The sequence below is a fragment of the Giraffa tippelskirchi genome, chromosome 7 (assembly GCF_054371585.1).
Source record: "Giraffa tippelskirchi isolate mGirTip1 chromosome 7, T2T-mGirTip1v1.2.pri, whole genome shotgun sequence".
Classification (NCBI taxonomy): Eukaryota; Metazoa; Chordata; class Mammalia; order Artiodactyla; family Giraffidae; genus Giraffa; species Giraffa tippelskirchi.
This window is the reverse complement of record NC_137281.1, coordinates 58947744-58970463: the sequence shown is the minus strand read 5'-3', so window position 1 is coordinate 58970463 and position 22720 is coordinate 58947744. Positions and strand designations below refer to the sequence as shown.

The 22720-nt window shown below is 53.4% G+C and overlaps 1 protein-coding gene across 2 annotated transcripts in view; it reads left to right on the top strand.

Moving 5' to 3' along the window:
• Nucleotides 1-1467: 1467 nt before the first annotated feature.
• ST3GAL2 (ST3 beta-galactoside alpha-2,3-sialyltransferase 2) overlaps nt 1468-22720 on the top strand; it is a 58508-nt gene continuing 37255 nt past the window's right edge. For both annotated transcript variants that reach the window (XR_014059185.1, XM_081508754.1), the window contains exon 1: nt 1468-1607. The gene's annotated coding sequence lies outside the window, so the exon portion shown is untranslated. The remainder of the gene's footprint in view (nt 1608-22720) is intronic.

Genomic DNA, 22720 nt, shown 5'->3' with positions numbered 1-22720 from the left:
GGATTCTTTACCAGCTGAGCCACATGGAAGTCCAAGAAGACTGGAGTGGGTAGCCCTTCTCCGGAAGATCTTCCCCACCCAGGAATCGAACCAGAGTCTCATGCATTACAGGCAGATTCCTTACCAACTGAGCTCTCAGAGAAGCCCTCAGGTTCATGTAGTATTTTCCTTTTACTGCATCAACTGATTGATTTATTTAAATTAAAAAGAATGTTTTTGTGCTAAACTAGCCTGAAACCCCACTTTCTATGGCCTGGCTCTTCTGAGGCTCATATTATCCCACAGCAGGTTTATCCTTGAAGGACAATGCCAGAACTCTAGCCAACAAATGCCAATAGGCGGAGTTCTCAAAGTGGTTCCCCAAACCAGCATCTACCGACAACGTGTTAGAAAGGAAAACTCTCAAGAGCCACCCTGGAGTTAAAGTAACAGCAACGAGAGGGGTATGGGTCAGCTGTGTTTAAACAAACTCTCCAGGAGAATCTGATAGACGCCTGTTAGAAAACCAGCCACTTACAGGCCTCCCTCTGCCAGAGGGGATAACGCTTGGAGGGCAACCGGGAGTTTCATTAACAATCTGAGGTATATCTGGAAAGTGGGGAAAGCACGTGCTAAGAGAAGACATGGAAAAATAGTTAAAATGGGTAATACTTTGCCCTATGTGTGTACTTTGCCCTAAACAGTTGGGCGCTAAGGGCGTCCACTAGAAAAAGAGTGGGTGGGACTGGAATTATCAATAGAAGGTCCCCAAGAGGGTGAGCGCTCCAGGAAACCGACAGACACTCGGCCCCCTTTTTCCAGGCAGGGAAAACCCCACGCCCACGTGGGGTGATCTCTTTTCTCCCTCCTGGGCGCAGCGGCCTCACCGCAGCTCCGGCTTGCGGAGCCCGGGCAGGAAGCCAAGCTAGCCTCGGGTCAAGGCTCTTTCCGCGCGAAATGTAACCGTCCCAGGCGTGAGGCTCTCGGGCCAGAGGCTTCGCCTGCAGCCCTGTGCGGCTGCAGCGGACCACAGCCGTGTGAGAGGCATCCTCCGCTGCTGGGCGCCCCCCTCGAGGTCCAGGTATTCAGCCCTGGCACAGCGCGTCGCAGACCCCACACCCTGTCTCCGCGGTCGGTACCCCGGCCTCACGGGAGTGGAAGCCTCCCATCCCCCTCCCCACTCGTGCTGTAGACGCCCGGAGCCCCCGTGGGACTACAAAGCCCACAAGCGCGCGGGCTGGCGCGCTGTCTTCTGGGAGTAGTAGTTCCGCGCGCCGGGCTCTCCTGGCGGCGCGGCGCGCGCTGGACTCCATTTCCCAGGATGACTAGGCAAGAGGGGGAGGGGGAGGAGGCAGGGCCGGAGGATGTGAGTGGGGAGGGGGCCCTCGCCCCCCGCTCCCACCCTTCCTTTCCAGTCAGGCTGGGTGGGGGGAGGGGCCGGGCTGAGACGGCGGCGGCGGCTCTCTGGGGGCGGGCAAGGGCGGGACTGGCTCGCTGCGGGCGGACTGGGGAGTCGCTGAGCTAACGGGTCCGGACGCTGGCGGCGGCGGCGGCTTTCTCTGCGCCGGCGGCGGCGGCGGCGGCTGGAGCGGCGAGCATGGCCCGCGCGGCGCCCGGAGCTGACTGAGGTGCGCGGGCGGGCGGGATGTGAGGTGCCCCGGGCCCCTGGCTGCCACGAATCCCCTCCGCGCGGGCAGCTGGCTCGACCAGCGGCCCAGACCCTCCCGGTCCACCCCGGCAACTTCCCCTGGGTCGAGGCGCTGGGCTTCCCCGTGGGGGCGGTGGTCCTCTTACCCTGGCCTCCCTCCCGGTTGCCCGCCTTCTGCCCCTGCACCTCCAGCCGCTCCCACGCGCGGCTCTTTCACCCCGTGGTTGCAGTCCCCAGCCCCCCAGCCCAGCCCCTAGAAGCGCTCCATGCCCCAGTCCCGACTTCAGTCCACTGCCTAGTTCGCACCCCCAGCCCCGCGCGCGCTCCTGGCCTGTGCACCCCTTGGAGACCCTCACCCTGCTCCTCCTGGCCACAGGCTGTCTTTGCACCATCAGCACCCCTCGTCTCTTTCCCCTACCTGGCACTGCCCCCGAGCCATCCACAGTGGCCCAGTTCTCTCTGATGAGACCTAACAGCCTGACCTCCTTCCCACTTCGGAGAAACCGAGGCTTAGCACAAACCAGGAACTTGGCCAAGTCCATGCCCCAGCCCTGTGGGGCTGGTCTGAGCCCTTGCCTTGGCATGAAAGAGTCATTTCTTCCCTCCATTCGTTCCTCTGTGACTGGACCAAACTTCCCAGTCGCCTGCTGCAGCTCTGTGCTGAGCTCACTTTAGTCTCCCTTTTGATGTTCTCCCACTTCTGTTTCCCCCTCCTCCTTCCTGTATTTAATTTCTGGCCTCCTTTGCCTATAGAGTCCCCCACCCATCACTCCTTTACTCAAGTTAGACTTTTGATTTCTATTTCTTGCCAACTGCACCCATCTCCCATCTTGCCTCTTGCTTTACAGCTACAGTAAAACACTGAAGAACAGAGTCTACAGTGGTGTTGGGGGAAAGGGGAGAGAGGTGCTGGTGCTGGGAAGGGGGTGGCAGCTTCTTTCAGCTAATGCTGCCGAGGGGGCTCAGGGCACTCTGGAGTCCCTGGGTAAGGCAGTCCTAGCCAGTGATGCACACTCCCATCTTGTCTTTGGGGCAGTTGTCTGGAAGCTGGTTGGTCATTTCTTCCTCTCATTATGTGTGGTGGACTCCACCATCCCTCCGAGATGGAGGGGACCTCCTACATTGGTGGAGATGGCGGCATAAGAGAAGTCTGGGAGACCACACCCCTAATCCTCATCTTGCTTCTGCTGCTAACTTTGGAGATGGTTGCCAGCAAAGGGAAGGATGCCTGCTAGGTGCCCCCTGAGCTCTTTGTGGAGGAAGACGTAGTGACTGTAGGTGGTGATCTCAAGTTTAGTCGTGGTGTTCAGGGTTTGAAGGAAAGAGGGAGCCAGGGCTCAGAGAGGTGGCGGAGACTTGCCTGTATAGGTTTTTTGTTTGTTTGTTTAGTTTTGTTTTCTTACCTTCCTTCGGCAGATTTGCCTGTGGGTCAATCCCTTCCTAGCCGTTTTCAGTTTCCCACTGGGAAGTTGGGGGAGGGAGGGAAATCTGTAAGCCATCGGGAAGGCAGGCTCTGGGAGTTCCGTTGGGGTCCTGAATGATCAATCTTGATCTGAACCAGATGGTTCCCTGCTTCAGCAACCCCTCTCTCATCCCTCCCCCTTGGCTGTGAATAGGACGTCTTTAACCTTGTAACTTGAGAATGGAGGCAGGGAGGCCAGGGGGCCAACTGTCTGTATGTGTGTTTATGTCTGCATCTGCGCTCACTGTGTGAGCTTGCCAGGGGCTTGTGGGAGTGACCCTGCATGGGAGTGCAGTGCCACGATGTACTGTGGCATGCTCACAGCCCTCTAGGAACTTTCTGAGCCCAGACCCCAGATGGGGTCAATTTCTCAGCTGCTAAGAACCACTGGATGTGGCCTCAGGGTCCATTTCCCCACAAGCCAAACCTCTGGATCTGAAAGATGCCTCAGGGCGAGGATCACTCTTCTTTTGAAAACTACCTGCAGTTATGAGGAGTCTCAAAGAGGAGCATGGGGTGGGGGCAGGTTTCCTAGAATTGGAGTTCCCCCTTCCCAACATGGAAAGAGAGGAGCTGGCGGGGGAGGAGGACTTGGCGAGAAGCTGATTCCTTTGCCTTGTTCTGTACCCCATCCTGTCTTGTGTATTGTGAACTTGATTTTGACACACACACACACCCCTGCCCCCCCACCGTTAGACTGTGGAAGTCCTTCAGATGTGTCTGCGTTTCTGAAATATCACCCCGTGGCTTGGTCCTTGGCACAGAGTAGGTGTTCAGTAAACCCCCTGAAGAGCTGTGTAAGTTTGCTGGGCCCCACTTCCAGACATTTCTGATTTAGGCAGTCTGGGTGTGGCCTAAGATTTTATTTCTGTCCAGCTTCCTGACCATAGCACTTGAGAACCGCTGGTTTGGGGCCATGAGAATTGCCTGGGCAATTAATCCAGGCACATGTAAAGTCTTCAGAGAGGCTGCCTCCCACCTTGCTTCCCCACCCAGGATTGTTCTGGCAGCTTCCCTGGGCTGTTCTTTTCCTTCCATTTCCATGCTTTCCAGTGTTGGCTAGATTAATGGTCAGGGTGACTTGTAGGGCCTGAACTCCCAGTCCCCCTGTAACCACATAGCAGACACTGTGCTATGGCCATTTGAAGGAGGGACCCTTCCCCCAAAAGCAGGACCTTAAGGCACCAGGGCTCTGGAAAAGGGGTAGCTGCGAGGACATGGGGAAGCAGACACTGAACCAGGCGCTTATCTGCCCTGTCCATCAGACTGAGCAGGTTGGGTGCTGGCCATGGCTGTGCACTGGACAGGATGCCTGGGACTCTCTGAAATTGAGACAAACAGGAGGAACCCCTTACAATGTGCTTTAACTTTGCCAAGCATTTTCCCACCGACTGTTTTTCAGGAGGTTTATAAAGCAGAGGTGGGGTTACTAAGAAACAGAGATGCTCTGTGGGTCACACAGCAGGCCCAGGGCTCATGATTTCAGCCCGCCGAAAGAGCATCTGCCAACCCAGTAGCTGTGAGTAGCTGGAGTGACGGCTGCTGTTCCCTGAGTGGTTACTCCTAGCCAGGCACTGGGCTAGATGTTCTTGCGTGTCAGCTCATCAGAGTCTCACAGCAGCATTGCAGGGTTAGCATTATTGTCACTCTTTCACAGATGAAGAACTGAAGCTTACAGAATTTATGAGACTTGCCCATAAACTCAGCTGGTAAGTGGAGGATGTGGAAGCCAGACTCAGGTCTTTCTGACCCTGTGCTCTTTGCCACTTCACTGTCTGTCTTGCCCAGAAAACCTGTAATTGGCCTTTGAGTTGTCTGCCCACAAAGCCTAGTGAATTTATTGAGTCTGGAACTCTGCCAGGTGTTGTCCACCAGGAGCGAGATAAGACAGGTACTCCGATGTCCGCAGTGGGAGGCAGAAGGGGCAGCCAGGGGCTTGTGGGTTTAGACGAGGAGAGGTCATCTCCAAAGAGGGCTCAGAAGGGGACTCTGGGTTGGGCCCTGAAGGGGAAGGTAGAGTTCCAGCAGTGCCTGCAGGCCGGGGAGCGTACTGGCCAGCAGGGGAAGAAGGGACCATAACAGTGCTTTCAGGGAATTTTCCCTTTTGGTTGGAGCACAGGAGAGGCATTTTAAAAAGAAGTCTGGTTACAAGCAACACCTTGGCTGACTTTGGTAGGAAAGGACTTCATTGAAAGGCTATGAGAACTAGAATCTAAGGAATGACTCGACACCCGACTCCCCTGCAGGGTCTTTTTTTTAAAGCAATTATTCGTCTTTTTTTTTTTTCTAAATAGGTTTTTTAGAAATTGTATACTTATTTTATGTTTGGTTGTGCTGGATCTCCGTTGCTGCGCTCAGGCTTTCTCTAGTTGCAGAGAGCGGGGGCTGCTCTCCAGTTGTGATATGCAGGCTTCTCGTTGCAGTGGCTTCTCTTGCTGTGGGGTACAGGCTCTAGGGCCTGCTGTCCTCAGTAGCTGTGGTGCATGGGCTTGGTTGCTTTGTTGCAGTGGCTTCTCTTGCTGTGGGGTACAGGCTCTAGGGCATGCGGGCTTCAGTAGCTGTTGTGCATGGACTTGGATGCTCCGTAGCATGTGGAATCTTTCCAGACAAGGGATCGAACCTGTGTACTCTGCATTGGCAGGCAGATTCCTAACCACTGGACCACCAGGGAAGTCCCCCTCCAGGGTCTTGGAGTAGGTATGTCAGGAGCCAAAGGCCAGCCTCTTCAGGGTATCACTGTGGCCAGGATAACTCTGTTCCAGCTCTGCTCTGTGATTTTGTCATCATAGGTTGGGAGTCCGGTTGGCCCAGACTGGGCCATGCCTCCTCCCTTGGCCGGGGAAGGGCTGGTGACACAGTAGGCAGTCCCCCCAATCTGTATCCAAAAATTGGAGTCCCCAGAAGAAGAGGCAGTAGAGATTGCAAGAGATCAGTCAAGCACAGTGTTCAGTGAGGACTTGACTCAGCAGATAGCAGAAAGAGGGCTTGGTTCTGACAAGTTTCTGAGCAGGCAGAGGGCAGGCTGGTAGCAGGGTATGGCTGGGTCATAAGGGGACAAGGAAAGAAGGGAGGGAAGAAATGGAAAACTAGTTAGGGTCCAGGTGAGAACTAATGAAGACTGGAACTTGGCAGTAAAAATGGAAAGAAGGGACTGATTCTAGAGAACTATGAAAGTAGGTATCTTCTGGAACAGACAGTCACTTGGCTGGGGTTAGACACTTTCTTGCCTGGGTGATGAGGTCAGGTCCTTTAGCTGAAGTGGGGCAGTCAGGAGGAGGAGGAGTTTGCAGGAGATGAAGCATCCTTGCTTTGGAGGAGCTGTGTGCAGGGCGCTGACAGCACGCCCAGAAGCCTGGTTAGCTTGTTACTCCGGACTCTATGCTGCCTGCCTGAGGTTTGGGGCCTCAGCCGTGAGGAGGTGGGGCCCCACAGCCTCAGGGGCCCGGTTCATTCTGAAAGCAACTGGGGCTTTGTGGTCCATGCTTAGCATGCCTGCATCTCTTCTTGTCTCTCCACTTCCGCCGAGGGTGCCCTTCTCCTTCCTCCCCCTTCCCCGCTCTCAGTTGCTGTGCCCCAGCTTTCCCCCACTGTGTTTTCCCAGTATCTGAGCCCTTACCAACTAAAGGAGCTGGCCCAGCTCTCTGGGGACCTGGGATTTAGATTTTCCCCTTTTTTCTTTAGCAACAAGTTCTCACTATTAGGGCAGCTATCTGCAAATGACATTTTGCACGGAGAGGGTGTGAACTTTGCCTGCTATCTGAGGAAAACAGGCATTTCCTTCAGTTATGCTGGGCTCACCAGGGCCGCCTGTGTGTGTCCCTAAGCAGCCATTCTGGGGCACCTCTTGCTTATTTATAAATCTCTATTGTAAGTACAGCGTGCTGTCAGTCACCCTTTCACGCTGCCAGTGCAGACCTCTCCTACGGCCCCAGGGCACCGGCTGGGCTCTGGCCACCCCAGCTTTCCAGCTGGGAACTGGGGAGGTCTCCTACTGCAGGAGTGGGAATGGGCTTCCCCGCTGGTTCAGTGATCAGGAGTCCACGCTTCCGCTGCAGGGGGCTCAGGTTCGATCCCTGGTTGAGGAACTAAGATCCCACATGCCACTCAGCCAAAAAATTAAATAAATGCATAAAAAGAAAGTGAGGAAGGGAGCAGGGTTCTCTGAGGTGGGGCAGGCGGAGTGATGCTGAAGGACACTTACCCCTGCAGGTTTTCAGAGAGGATCATCTTCTGGGGTGAAGAGGACTGTCTCCCTCAGTTATAGCTGTTAGTATTCAAATGGGTGTGATTTTTTAATATAAATTTATTTGTTATTGAAGGGTAATTACTTTACAGAATTTTGCTGTTTTCTGTCAAACCTCAACATGAATCAGCCATAGTGGATGTAATATTTTGCCTTCCATGATATGAACACAGTGCCTGCTACCCGTGTACAATAAGGTGAACCAGGAACAAGAGAAATCTAGAGACAAATGTAATTTTTCCTTATTTTGCTGTCAGTGCTAAATTTGTTTTGTGAAATAATCATATTAAAACAAAACAACAGTTCTGCTATCAGATGTTGAAAAACATCCTCAAACAGCTTCTTCCTTAACGGGGATGTGACTGCAAATGAGGAAGCTCAGAGAGGGAAAGAGGTTGACTGACATCCCCCTACTGGCTACTGAGATGGAGGGTAGCGGGTAGCACAGGCATCTCCCTCCTGGAGGGTCATTTCTTCCTGGTTTCATCACGTTTGCCCAGTAGCATCCTTTTTCCTTTTCTCTCTTTCTCTTCCTCTCTAGGCTCGGGGGGAAACATAGGAGGGGGACACAGAAAGCCGCTCTGCTTGAGGCGCGAGGCCCATCCTGCTCCCGAAAGGGGGCTCGGGGGACAGAGGAGACCCTGAGGTGTTGGGGCATGACTCAGGGCCCCAGAGAGCAGTCCTCTCCCTCTCTCTCTGGACCCTTCAGCTGGGAAGCCCCGGCACAGCAGGCCAGCAACACTCCCTGGGCTGGGCAGGGCTGCAGCCTTCAGAGGGAGAAAATCAGCAACAAATGCAAATCGCTGATTGGTCTAGAGGGGACTGCTCTGATGAGGAAAAAAATCAACAAGTTTTCCGTGTGGTTTATAGGAATTTGGAGGGGTGGCGTGGGTAGTGAAAGGAGAAGTTGAGAGGTGGATTGTAGGAAGAGGAACAAGTGAGGGAATTGAGGGCTGGAGGGGGGCTTCCCCTCCCTGCCCGGGTCACCCCATGGCCCCACCCTGCTCCTCCACTCCCTCCCCCTCCTTCCCTCTTTTTTTATTGACATATAACTGACATATTATATTAGTTTCAGGTGTACAACATAACGATTCCATAATTGTATACTCTGCAAAACATCTACAAATCAGTTAACGATCTGTTACCATGCATAGTTACTACCTTCTTCCTTCTTTGTGGGGAGGATCCCTTTGGGTTTGCAAGGGACTCTCCCTGACCTTTGAGTAGAGTTCCCCCCAACCCTCAAGTTCAGTTGAAAACAAAATACTCGTTATTTGATGCTGGTGGAACCAGAGTCAAGAGGAAATGAAAGTCTCTGTGGCCCCTGTGCTGTGTCCTCTGGCGGAACAAGTGAGCAGGCAGCAGCCAGAGGGACCGAAGCTGTGCGGTAAGGCAGAGGAGGGGTGGGAGCCCCGGTGGGAGCCCCGCCCTGTCTCTCTTGGGTTTTCTCGGGAGCTGTCTGAGACGTGGGCAGCCACAAGGGACTTTCCAGCAGTTGGCCTTTTCTCTGTTCTGTCCTATCCCAGAGGGCTTGGTATCTCCCCGGACTCACACCTGTGTAGCTTCTGGCTGGTTCCTGGGTCCTCTGGCATGGCTCAGGAGGAGACCCCAAGTGTCACAGGTAGGGGGAGACAGGAAAGCTTGAAAGGGGTTAGGGTAGTCTTGGGGACCCCTGTTCCGGGCTTCCCAGGTGGCTCAGCGGTGAAGACTCTGCCAGCGAATGCAGGAGATGTTGGTTTGATCCCTAAATCAGGAAGATTCCCCGGGGAAGGAAATGGTGACCCACTCTAGTATTCTTGGGTGGGAAATCTCATGGACAGAGGCGCCTGGTGGGTTATAGTCCGTGGAGTCGCAAAGAGTCGGACACATCTTAGAAACTGAACAGCAGCAGGATACCCGATTCAGGCTCTTCCAGTGTAGGGAAGCCAGCGTTGGTACTTCCTTAGGAAGATGCTGTGAAATGGGTGCTGTGTGACCCAGGGCAAATTGCTGCCCCTCTCTGGGCCCCAGAGTCCCCTCATCTGTAAATAAATTTAAAGATCTGTTCATGGATTTGCTGTCAAATTGTCCAGTAGGCCGAACAGAGGAACCCCATATCCTGAGAGGGGAGATAGTGCTGGGGCCCCAGGACACCACCACGGGGTCCAGGAGCTGGTGAGAATTGGTCTGACCTTCCTGCTAACCAGTTGGACATATTGAACAGCAGCCAGCCTGCTCTGGACCCTCTCTGGAGAACTTGGGCTCCTGCAGCCAAGGGAGCTGTCCCCCTGCCTCCCGTTGCCCTCATCCCCTTCCCTAACTTTGCTCTGCCTCTGTCCTGGGTTCAGGCAGAGAAAAACCCATCTGGTCTCTCATCACATCTGTCTCTTCCTATGCTGGCCACCAGTTAGGCTTTGCAGTGACTGTGTATAGGCTTCCTGTTTCTCTCTGCTCCCAATCCCCTCACCTCCTTCCGCCTTGGGCTCTACTTTAGCAAGAATTTCCCCCCAAAGCCAGCTCGGGGGGTTGGATCACAAGCTGAAGATGGGAGGTGCTGGGTCAGTAGCACAGACTCCGGTGGGCCTACTGAGGGTTGAGAACACACCTGGAAAGGAGGGTGGAGCAGAGGTTTTTAGGAGAGCAGAGAAGGACGGCGGTGAGGCCAAGCCGCACATAGCGTGACGCGGAGGCCTGACCTGGAAGGGCAGGGGACCACGGGGGCCCAGGGAGGCCAGTGTGGGCAGAGTGTAGGGTTTCATTGCCCAGGAAGGAGAGGCAGGGTGGGGAGGGCTGGCTGACAGGCGGACCCCCAAGACTGCCCTGGCAGGAAGGGATGCCCCAGCTCTCTGAGCTGGGCAGGTCACGCCAGGTTGTCCTCAAGCATGGGCAGGGTTGTTAACAACTGTTTGTTCTCCACGGGCTGTGAGGCTGTCAAGGGTCGGTCCAATAAGAGGATAAGAGGAAAGAGATAGACTCCTGGAGGTTTATACTCCCGCCAGCTGCCTCCTTTCCGCTAGCCCCAGATACTGACAGGCTATTGTGGTCCTGCTCTCTCCCCTTTCTGACACATACCGCCCCTGTCTGCAGCCCAGCTGGGCTTCCCCTGCCTGGCCTCCAGCTCCCTTCCCATCTGGGGTCAGATGAAGCCTGCGCCGGGGGAGGAGTCAGTCCTAGAAAGCTGAGCCAGTTCAGAGTCAGCCGGGGGGGATGGAAGAACCCGGGGGCGGCCAGGGCTCTGAACTGCACGCAGCTGCTCCTAGACCTGCCTGGTCCATATCGGCCTCAGGGTGACCCCCAGCTCCACTGGCCAGGCTGTGGGGTCTTGAGGGAGCCCGCCTTTGCCCCACAGCTTTGGGAGGTCTGGTTCTTTGTCTGAGAAGAATAGAAATGGGAATCTGATGGAAGCTGCATTTGGGGAGATCATTTGGCCTTTCTGTGGAGAATGAATTGGTCATAGGGAGGTCTCTTGAGTAGATCTGGGGCTTTAGCAGTTCAGGGGCTACTGTAGGTGGAGGATGGCAGTTCTTGGATAGAGAGAGAGTGGCAGACGTGGAGGAAAGTAGAAAAGGGAGAGATTTAGGTGGGAAACCTCAGATACACTGTTGGGTGAAGGATGTTGAGGAAGGAAGGAGCATAGATGACTTCCAGGTTTCAGGGTTGGATGAATGATGTCCCTTTGCTGACACTGGGAATACAGAGGGAAGTTCAGGTTTTGGGGGCTTAGAGTGTGGGTGAGTTTGAGGTACTGTTGGGTACCTGTAAGGTATCTCATCAGAGGGGTGGCCGCTAGAAATGAGTGGGATAGATGGTGTAGAATTCAGGGTAGTGTCTGGTAGCATTTAGAAAAGTCAAACATGACTCTTACCAGATTGAGAAACCGAGTTGGAAAGGATTCCTTCCCCCAAGTCCATTGCTAGACAAGGAATAGAGCCTAGGGTCCCAACTCCGCGCTGCAGTCCATGTCCAGGGTGGTCTTCTCTTGCCCTGACCACTTCAGCTGGTTCAGGGCCCAGCCGGCCAGCACCCTCCCCTCCAGAGTCTTGCTCGTGATTGGCGGACTTTGGCTATCGTGGTTGGCGGACTTTGGCTATGAGCAGTCCTGACCCCAGGCCACCCAGAAAGACTACATACATCAATGGCTCTCTTACCATCTGTACATCTGGGCAGTGTCCCCAGCCGGAGTAAGGTGTGGGTCCTGGCCAGGGAGTTCCCAGAGTCACTGCTGGGAACCCCAGAATCAATCTGTGCCTGAGGGCCCCTGAGCTGGGCGGACTTATCAAGGGCACGATTTCAGGCCCAGGTTCAGGGCAGCCCTTTTGCACTATGTGGCAAGTGATACTATAGTGGTTTTTAAAATTTCTTTTAAATGAAATGGAAAATAGTTATACATGTGTGCAAGATTGTATCAGTTGGACTTCTTCAATTACAGCAGCCGAAAGCCAACTCTAAAAGTGCTTTGATAAAAGGGAACCGATTGCCTCATACCTGAGGGAATGGCTGCCACATGCAGGGAAGGGAAGAGCTCAAACAACAGCCCCCTCACCCTGCCCTTCTCTATCGTGACACCTTCCTCACCCCCCACGTGGTAGAAGGTATCTGCCAGCAGTGCAGGCCTCCGCCTTCTCAGCAGCCCATCCCAGGACTGCTACGGGACTCCTGGGTTCACTTGGAATTGGGGCCCTCACCCAACCCTGGATCAAGAACCCTAAGTGTCTGACTCTTTGCGACCCCATGGACTGTAGCCCACCAGGCTCCTCTATCCATGGGATTCTCTAGGCAAGAATACTGGAGTGGGTTGCCATTCCCTTCTACAGGGGATCTTCCCAACCCAGGGATCGAACTCAGGTCTTCCACATTGCAGGCAGGTTCTTTACTGTCTGAGCCACCAGGGATGCTGGCTGGCTGCATTTGGTGCTCTGATAGACTGGGCACAGATGGAAGTTTTGGGAGAGAAGATTCTCCAGAGGAAGATGGGATTGTCGTCCGTTCTAAGGACATCGTGTATTGAGGTGATAAGCAGAGCTAAGTGTGCGTGTCAGGATCACACCGTAGGCAAACTTACAAGGATTTGTTGCCATTTATTCACTCACCTTGTTAAAAACTGAATGCTGGAATGTAGAGTGGGACTCAGAATCACAGTCACTCCATTTATAGATTGGGAAGTGGGAGTTGAGAAATTTGCCTAAGATCCTCAAACCACTAGGTAGAAGCACTGAGTCCCAAGAACCCAGGCCGTTTATCTGACTCGCAGACGGAGGCTTTTCCCAATGGAATGGCATCTTTATGGGAGGAGCTCCCTGCCGCAACCCCCTTGCCCTGGCTGCCTATCCACGGAAGTCCTTCATCCCCTGGACTGCAAGATAAAGAGCAGACACGGGCTGCTCATGGCAAGTGGTCCCTTCCTCGTGGTGGCCCAGGGCCATCTGCATGGTGGATGGTGTTATGCAGGCCTCTCTCTGGGCTGAGGGGGTTGTTCGCTCTGCATGTTCAGCCAGCTCCCTTGGCCCAACCAGGCCTACCTGTGCCCTGGAGCTGCCCCCATTCTCTCCCGCCTGCCCTGTCATCTTGGCTTCTGAAGTGCCCACCCTCCTGTGTGTTTCCTGCTGAGGCCCTGGTAGCTTTAGGGCCGCTGCGCTTCCTGGGGTGAGGGGCACTTCCTGCTGGACAGGGCCGTGCCTCTCCCTGTCTTCTCCCTTAGAGGATGACCCTCAGGACGGCGGTACTGGCTTCAGGTACAGAGACGACTTGGCCTCAGTTCACCGTCACTTTCAATTTGTGAGGGTGTGGAGGTCTGGCTCAGCCTGGCAGAGCCAAGAGTGGCGTGTTGCAGAAAGAGCTCTGTGGGGATTCCCTGGCAGTCCAGTGGTTAGGACGCCACACTTTCACTGCAGGGCCCGAATTCAATCCCTGATGAGGAACTGATATCCTGCAAGCCGTGTGCTGTGGCCAAAAACAAAGCAAACAAACCCCCACAGATGACACCACCACAAACCTAGTGGCGCGGCTGGTCTCCTGAGCTGTCTGCCGACGCAGCCTGGCCACAGTGCTCTGGCTGCCCCGCGTGCCTGGCTCCCTCAGGCTCTCTGACCCACCTGTTTCTGCCTGGGGTCCTGTTCTCAGAGTTCGGCCAGCCTGGGCCAGGCCTCCTGCTCCTGCAGGCCGAGCCACAGTGTCGGCGCTCGTCCCTGCCTCCCTCCCCTCTGTGACGCTGAAACCCAGCAGCACCTCAGGTAGGTAGTGCCTTGCAGCTTACAGTCATCACTCACTTCATCTTGACAGTGACTGTGAGGTAAGCAGGGCAGCAGGCGTCATCATGCCCATTTTACAGATGGAGGACCTGAGTACCAGAAAGGTGCGATTTGCCTAGACTCACCAACTTTCAGATAGAGCCAGTCCTGGAACTGAAGTCCAGAGTCCACTGAACTAAACTCACAAACACGTATTGAAGCGGGGCTGCCTCATCTCACCAGGCGAGGGGCTTGGGAGGAGGCCCTGGGGCCCCTGGTCACTCCTACAACCCAAGCTCCAGACAGACACCCTCATGTTGGCCATCCCCTGGTAACCCAGGGCACGTAACTAAGCCAGTCAAAAGGTATCCCTCCCTAGGGACTCTCATGACGGACCCTGGTCTCCATATTCCTCCTCTCCATGTTCCCCAAAGTTGACACCAGTAATGGATGTTATGACAGTTATTATCTTAGCAGGGAGTGTATAACTCAGGCCAAGTCCGGGAGGGTCAGCCGCTCTCTGTGGTTGGGACTGGGGAGGGCTCTTGCTCCCCAGCATGGCTCCCCTCACCCCAGGGCAAGGGGCCGAGGCAGGGCAAGGGGAAGGCCTGCCTTTGCTCACCTCAGGGCAGCCAATATTGCCACCTTGAAGTGGTAAAGCGGATTACCTGCCTAGCATCCTTGGGGCTCGTTCCCCACAGAGATCCTGCCTGAGCCACTCACAGCGTATTATCAGCTCCTCGGTGACAAGGATGATGGCTTAGCTGGAGCCAGGGAGGAATGGAAGCAGGTGTGCGCTGGTCTCTACAGTTTACCAGCCACCTGCTCCCTGCCCCCTGGAGCTGACTCTTAGTGACCCAGGGATTAGTGCGGGCACAGGGCAGGAATGTGTCCTGGGGGGTTGGTGCTGGGAGCGCCTCTGTGGCACTGGGCAGGGCATGAGCTCAGGGCCTCTGACTGGATCGCACAGCTCTCTTTTCTGTTGGAAAGATGACTCCGGAGGACGCAGGCTGAGCGGGGGGCCCACCCCTGGGCTTATCTCCACCTCCAGTCCCGGGGTGGGAGAGAGATGACATCACTCCCTTTAATCTCCTGGTCCAGGCGTGGATGCAGACACCTCCTTTGGGTTTTCATTAACATAGCTGTCACAGGCTGACCTTTCCAAAAGACATTAATAAATATAAAAGGAGAATAAAAGAAAGCTAAAGATAAGGTGTATGAAGAATAAAAACAGTCTGGCTCACAAGGGACAGGTTCCTGGTTTGTTTCCAGGGTTTTCAGGGTACTCTCCCCACCTGAGATAGGCTCCCTAGGGCCAGCGCATCTCTGCATGCCTTTCTTCCAGAGTCTCTGGTCTCCTAGCGTTGACCTGTCTCCCTGTCTAAGGAGCCCTGGTGCCTGTCCTGCCTTGAGTCCTCCCCAGAGCAGGTGGGTCATCTCTTCTCGTTGTTATTCAGTTGCTAAGTTGTGTCTGACTCTTTGCAATCCCAGGGACTAGAGCATGCCAGTCTCCCCTGTCCTTCACTGTCTCCCAGAGTTTGCTCAAAATCATGTCCATTGAGTCGGTGATGCTACCTAACCGTGTCATCCTCTACCTTCTCCTTTTGCCTTCAGTCTTTCCCAGCACCAGAGTCTTCTCCAGTGAGTTAGTTGTTCGTATCAGGTGGCCAACGCATCGGAGCTTCAGCTTTAGCATCAGTCGTCCTTCCAGTGAATACTCAGGGTTGATTTCCTTTAGGGTTGACTGTGAAGGAATATGGCTCCTTCCCAAGGTCCCCCAGGGAACTGGCACCAACAGGGCTGTACCTGTAACAGTGCTGCCTCATTTATCCTAAGTAAGCCTTGTATCAGGAAGGCATTCTCTTGACACAGCGCTCAGGCCCCAGCTTAGCCCATGAGCTGCTGCAGAGGGCTGGTGGCTCCTCCAGCATCTGGTCTTGGCAGGAGTTACATACGTCTCACCACCTGGCTCCTTCTTCCCACTGGGCAGCAAGAATAGAAACTGATAAGTTGGCCTGGTTGATGAAAGTTTCCGGGTGAGTTGGGCGAAAGATTGGTCTGGTTTAAAAAATAACAGAGAACACTTTGAAGTCATCTAGTCTTGATAAAGGAGATAAGCACCTGACCACAGATCGGCATTTCCAGCCTGCCTCCTGCCTGGCATGTGAGTGGTGCCCAGACGGGCCTCCACACCCCACACTGTTGCCCACCAGCACACAAGGTGGTTCCATTTCATGCCCAGTGTTGAGATGAAGCCACAGAAAAATAAAACTGCCACCTGATAAAGAAATGAGGGGGCAGGATGGATAGAATACGGGAGGTTGTCTACAGCCCATTGGCCCTCCCCTGCTGGAGGAGGGCTGGAGCCCTTTAGAGAAATTTGCAGCCGACAAAGTAGGCTTCTGTCCTGCAGCCCTGGCCGTCCCCTTCACGATATTGCCTGGTTCCAATGGCTCGGCAGACTTCCCACCTGGGTAGCTTGGGTGGGCCGTGAGGATTGAAAGGTTCCAACCAGAGGGTATCCCGACCAAGGGGAGGAGGTTGGCACAGTCCTGGGGCAGAGGACACAAAGCCCTGTTCTCACTCGCACCTTCAAGTGTGACGCTGGCCCACGCGGAGAGGGCATTCCTTACTCCCCCCCCGCCCCGGGCTGGGGGGCTGGAGAACCCCGGAACTAGGGCTACTGTTTTCCCGGAAGCATTGCTTCTGGACTCTTGCATCCCAGGAGCTCTGTGAGCATTCCTGGGGACTGGAGCTGGTCCCACAGATCAGAGCTGTGGGCCAGGTCCGTCCCAGTGTGCCCCCAGGAGGAGCTGGTGTCTGCCCTCTGATTGCTGAGGGCCTGCAGTCGTGCTGAATCATGCGTGTGCCATGACGACACAGACCCCGATCCTGTGGCCTTCCTTGCCCTCAAAGCATCAGTCGCCCTGCCTCCTGGGCTCTTCTCCTGCAGGGTCACTGTGCTGGTCCTCTAGGTTAGGACCTCTTCTCCAGCATTCTCTCCTCCGTCCGCCATCCCACAAAGGATGCAGGGGTAGACGCTAGAGTTTTAAGTTGAATCCTTCAACTCTGAGCCTGGGCCAAGGCCTGGCTAGAAGTCACGGAGATGGTAGCCTGGAAGCTTCTAGAAGCACAGCTTCTCCCTTCCCTGGGTATGCACTGGCAGGACTAGTGTAGACCCTAGCTCCAGCCTTCTCCATCAGCTTCTTCAGGTCACCAACCTTCCCGGTCTTTCAGTGCCAGGCCGAGAGCCCTGTCCGGAGCCCCGTGCCCGGTGCAGGCTAGGGACGGGGTGGACCAGGGCGGTGGTGGGTAATGGAAGTACCAGTCCTGTCCCTTCCCTAGTGGTGAGGGTGGGAGTGATCAGATTCAGGATTCCTGGGGTGCCATCTCAGAGGGCTGGTTGGAAATTAGGGAAAGAACATTTGCCCTTTGTGCCCAGCCCCTGGAGTTTCCTTCTCAGTCTGCACGCCATTGCTGGGAGTGCTCCAGGCAGTTGTTTGGGGGTTGTGGGCCAGGTGTTCCCTGGCTGGTCCCCTGCTCTGTGGGTGTACGCGTTGGGGAGATGGAGGTTGGTTTCCTGGGGAGACTATCTACTCCTCTTCCTGTTCACTCAGTTCCGGCAGGGGCAAGGGGCAATGAAATGCAGTGAGCCTCTCTTCTAAACCTTTTATCAAACCTACACCCGCCCTGCCACCCCAGGGCAGAGGGTGTGTGTGCGTTTGGGGGAACTGGTGTTGAGAAGGATTGGATTAACCCATGTTTCTGAGAAGAGCAGAGAGTGCTCTCTTCCATGAGCGTTAGCTGGATGAGAAGCATTGGACAATGCTTCTCCCCAGGGGTCTGTGAGCTGAGGCTCTGACTCACCCCTTCCTTCTGGAAGCCCTCGGCTCTGCCCGCCACACCCATTCTAGCTGGTGGGCATTGCTCTGGTTATACCCCCCTAAGTCCTCTGAGATATGCCATCCCCAGCTCCATCCTCTTTAGAGGTGAGGCCAGCAGCTGGTCTCTAGAGTTGGCTGCCCTTGGAAGGGCAGCTCTCCTATGGGGAGCCTGGCCAGCAAAACCAGGGAGCCCTGGGTGGTAGGTGGACCATAGGGGCTGGTGGAGCCTCCTAGAGCGGGATTCCCCTTGCTCTGCTCCTTGATGGAGCAGAAGCTGCGAGGCTGCAGAAGGAGCTTTGCTACTGGTCAGTGAAGTGGCTGCACAGGAGGGGGAGGGCTGGGGCTCTTCTGTGCTGCCTGCCGCTCCCCGGTGCAGGAGATGCTTGTTGAAAGAACACATCCTCTGCTTTGCTCTTGAGATCCGAAACGTCCCCTGGACACTCAGACAAGGTGCAGAAGGAAAAGGAGGGCCCGGCAGCTTCTCTGCGGCTCTTCCTTACATCTCTGGTATGACTGAGGTCCAAATTGTAAACAGTGACGAATAGCCGAGCCACCTGGCGCTTTGAACCTTATCTTTAAAGGCAGTCAGAGCAGACTCTAAGGACCCTTGTCTCCTGACCTTGGTAGGCGGTGTGGTCAAGTTTAATTGCACTTGGGAGGCAGAGTTGGGCAATAAGGTCTAGACCTCAGGTTCTCCAGACTCCTCTCTGGCTTGCCCCAGGCCACCATTCATCCATTTACTCATCCCACTCCCTCTGCCTCCAGAAGTTCTCAAAGATCTCTTTTCCAGTCTCTTACCTTCAGGGTCTTCTGCCTGTCTCCTGCCTCTGTCTTTCTGTTTTTGGTGGGGGAGACTGCAACACCACATTCAGGGTCTCCCTCAACCAGGGATGGAACCCATGCCCCCTGCGCTGGCAGCGCTGTCTTGACACTGAACTGTCAGGGAAGTCCACTTCCTGCCTCTCTTAATGTTAGAGGCTTTCAGCCCTGTGAAGAAATTCTCTTATTAACTTTGTTTTTTGTAGAATCTTGCTGCCAACTTGTTTCTAGAGAGTCACAGAGGTGGCCAAGTATGGGATGGACCTCGGTGAGCTGTTTAGAACTAGCTTAGGGACTTCCCTCGGAGAAGGCAATGGCAACCCACTCCAGTACTCTTGCCTGGAAAATCCCATGGACGGAGGAGCCTGGTAGGCTGCAGTCCATGGGGTCACGAAGAGTCGGACACGACTGAGTGACTTCATTTTCACTTTTCACTTTCACGCATTGGAGAAGGAAATGGCAACCCACTCCAGTGTTCTTGCCTGGAGAATCCCAGGGACGGCGGAGCCTGGTGGGCTGCTGTCTATGGGGTCGCACAGAGTCGAACACGACTGATGTAACTTAGCGGCAGCAGCAGCAGGGACTTCCCTGGCAGTCTAGTGGTTAAGACCCCAAGCTTCCAATGCAGTGGGTACAGATTTGATCTCTGGTTGGGGAAACTAAGATCCCACATTGCACACAGCATGGCTGAAAAAAAAAAGGGAGCAGCTCAGGGCAGGCTTGTGTTCTGAATGTGTGATGAAGTCAGGCACCAGGTGACAGGCTCTGTGACCCACAGGTTCTGCCGCAGGATGGACACAGCATTACTTACTGCGTGGCCTGGGGGTGAAGGTCCATGGGGCCGAGCTGGCTCTGAGACCTCAGGCCTCTGCTGCCCACCCCGCCCCCCGGAAGCTGCCACTGTGGGCTCGGAGGCTGGGCGGGCAGTGCCTGTGCTTAGGCACAGAAGGGAGCTCTGGGCAAGGCCTTGGCCGTCCCAGCCTGGGAGGAGGGGGCTGCGGTGGGGCTGAGGGCACTGAGGAACCTGCCATGCCTCTCCAGGGCCACGCTGGGTCTGGGGCTGACTGAACCGTGGCCCCCACCTGCCCAGCCAGGGAGTGCAGGCACTGAGGTGGAAGTTTTCTGGCTCTCGTCCTTACAGAAACTCTCCGAGATATCTCCACGTTACAGAAAAGGGCATGGATCAGAAAGGTTAAATGGTTCATAGCTGACAGGCGGCAAAACCAGAATCTGAAGCCAAGTTTTTTAGGTGCTTCCCCCCCCCCCCCATTTTAGAATGCTTGACTGGGAAGGACTCTGAGCTGGGGTGGGCGGTCGTGAGATCTGACAAGTCCCCGCTAGAGAGAACTTAGCCAGCAGCCTGTGGTGCTTAGGGGAGCGGCCACAGAGAGGCGCATCCTAGCAGCCCTGGTGTCTCTGCTGGAAACTAAGAGTGGGCTGCCTCAACCATTCCTACCATCCAGGCAGCTTCCTTAGCTTTTATACACTCACCTTTCTCCTTGCCTCTGACTTGTGAAATCTGGTTTGTACCTGAGGTTTCATGTTTCTTGGTGGTCTGCAAGAAATTAGAGAAAGCTTTCATTTCTAGAATGTCACAGCTGAAAGAGTGGGGGCTGATTATAATTATCATTTCCGTTTGCATATTTACATAATGATTTATGAAAGTGGTTTCAAAGCGTTTTTCATTACCCTTATTTCTTCTGCTTCTTACAACCCTGGGGTTATATAGAGAGATGATATTCAGTTGAACAGATTTAAAACAATTTTTATTTTGTACTGAAGTTTAGTTGATTTACAATGTTGTGTTAGTTTCAGGAGTAGAGCAAAGTGTTTTAGTTACATATATATCCATTCTTTTTCGGAAGATCTTTTCCTGTATAGGTTATTATAGAATATTGATCCCTGTGCTATGTAGTAGATCCTTGTTGATTCTCTGTTTTATACGTAGTAGTGTGTATATATTAATCCCAAACTTCTAAATTATTTCTCCCCCCTATGGACAAATATTTTTTGATGCCTGTCATACAAAGGCCAGTGCTAGGTAATGAATTAAGTACCATGTCCATGTCTTTTTAGGTTTTGTGCAGGATCTTAATAAATATGGGCTAGATTTGGCCTATGGTCCAAATTAGCTCATAACCCCTAGAGGAATGGCATGGTGAGAGATGAGGCTTAGGAGGGTGGCCTGGTTTAGAGAGTCTCTGGATGCTATGTGAGCCTGACTTTGGCCACATGAATGAGAGTGCTGCGTCTCCATCTCATATGCTTTTGAATGCAGGAAGGTGATGTGTTTAAGTCTGAAATGCCACATGGCTAAAGAGGTGATTGAGAATGTAAGTCTGGAGTCTAGGGTAGAAGGTCAGGCTCTTATTTGGAAGAGACACATAGAGAAGCAAAGGAGGAAACGAGCTGAGGGCAGAACCTTCAGAATCCATTAGCTGCTGGAAAAAACAAGCAGTGGAGGGGTCTGAGTCAAGAAGGTAGGTCACAGTGGCTTGGAAGTCAAAGTGATGGTCAGCAGGAAACAAACAGAACATAATTAGAGAGGAAGGAGAGGGGGGCGTGGGGGAGCCTTCCTCTGATTGTTCAAGAACCTTGTCCTGGAAAGAAAAAGTGTCTAGCTGCCTGATGACAGCCCAGACTAGAATTTGGCCCCCGAATTCACTGCTGTCCTGATGTAATTGAGACTAAAGGCTGGGCCTGCTGCAGGGGGCTGGGGTCTTGAAGGGAGTCAGATGGGCCTTTCATCAAGAGTATCCATGTGGCCAGTATGCAGGTTTTCCTGGCCAGCTAAAACACTGGGAGACGCTGAAGTGGTGTGGAAGAGGGGCTGAAGGCATGGGACTGCGTGTCTGCCCACCCCTGTGGCCACCCTGGACTGGGATGAAGATGGGGTGGGGATGGGAGAGCAGTTTTAACTGGAACTTTTGATCAGCTTACCCCAGGCCATCTCAGTCAACTTCCTTCAGTGTCCTGGCTGGAGTTTTGTGAATCCCATTAGAGATGGTTTGATATGCCTTCTCGGGAGACTGGTATCGGTGGGGAGGCCTAGTTCCTTGGTACGAATAATTTAATCCAGCTCATCCAGTCAAGATGACACTGTAAATGTATACTCTAAACACATAGCAGTGATACATAAAAAAGACAAAATGCTGAAAACACAGTCAGGTATTCCCCCACCCCCCCACATAAAATGATAGAATCCCTGCAATGAGAAGTGGGGCGAGAACACACAGGGGAGAGCAGGGCAGAAGCTGCAGCCCTGCGGGTCTCTGAGTCTGGATGTAAGCAGAAGCGACTGGAAATCTGGGGTAACAGCGCTGAAGTGCTCAACACAAAGCATGGAATTAGAGCTGGGCACACTGCTGGAACCTGGGGGCTGGGAAACAGTTGGTGTCACCCGTTCCCTGGGGCTTTGGCTTCTCATGAAGATGCTTACCTAGGCACACCCCAGTGTCAGAGCCTGGATCTAAGCTGAGCTAGTGCTGCAAGATGTAATTCTAGACCAGGAGGCCCAAAGGACCTGGGGAGGCAAAGGTGAAAACCCCTAGATGGTGAAGGGACGCGCTTATAGACTCAGAAACGTATGAAGAGGGATTCCCTGGTGGTCCAGTGGTTAGGAGTCTACGCTTCCACTGTAGGAGGCATAGGTTCAATCCCTGTTCAGGGAGTTAAGATCCTGCATGCCATGCAGCCAAAAAATAAATAAAAATTTAAAAAATCACAAAGATGGTGGCCATGTTTGGGTCAGCCTTAAAAAAGAAAAAAATGTGAGGAAAACTAATATGAAAAAAGAACAGAAACAAAGAAAAATTTACCCTAGAAGAAATGAAAATAACAAAGTAATCAGAAAACATCTTTTAATAGAAATAGGTTAAAGATCCTCAAAGAGATTAGGGCAACAAGAAACTCGTTAAAGAAAAGAAAGGGGAGTTATAAAAGAAACAATAGCTGAATATGAAAATTTTAAATAAAAAATTCTAGCATTGAAAAATAGTGTAATTAGAACTTAAGAAGATGGATAACTATAGCCTGGAAATCAAGCAACACATAGAAATCATGAATTGGACACTCATGCTGAGGAAATAATTTAGAATGCTGGATAGACGTGGAGGACAGAGTGACAGGCTTTACTACAAGTCTAGTAGGAATTCCAGATATGAATCAAGGAAATGGCAGAAAAACATTTGAAGTGATGATGACTGAAAATTCCAGAATTGAAGTAACAGCATGAATACCAAACAGAATAAATACCTAGATATAATACAGTAGAATTGCAGATAAGAATAAAGGGAGTAGAATACTATCACCCTCCCCGCCAAAAAAGAATAAAAGGAAAATATGGGAATCCACTGGCGCTCCTGTGGTTAGGACTCTGAACTTCCACTATAGGGGACACGGGTTCAATTCCTGGTTGGGCAGCTAAGATCCTGCAAGCTGTGTGGTGCAGCCAAAAAAAAGAATAAAGGGAAAATATTA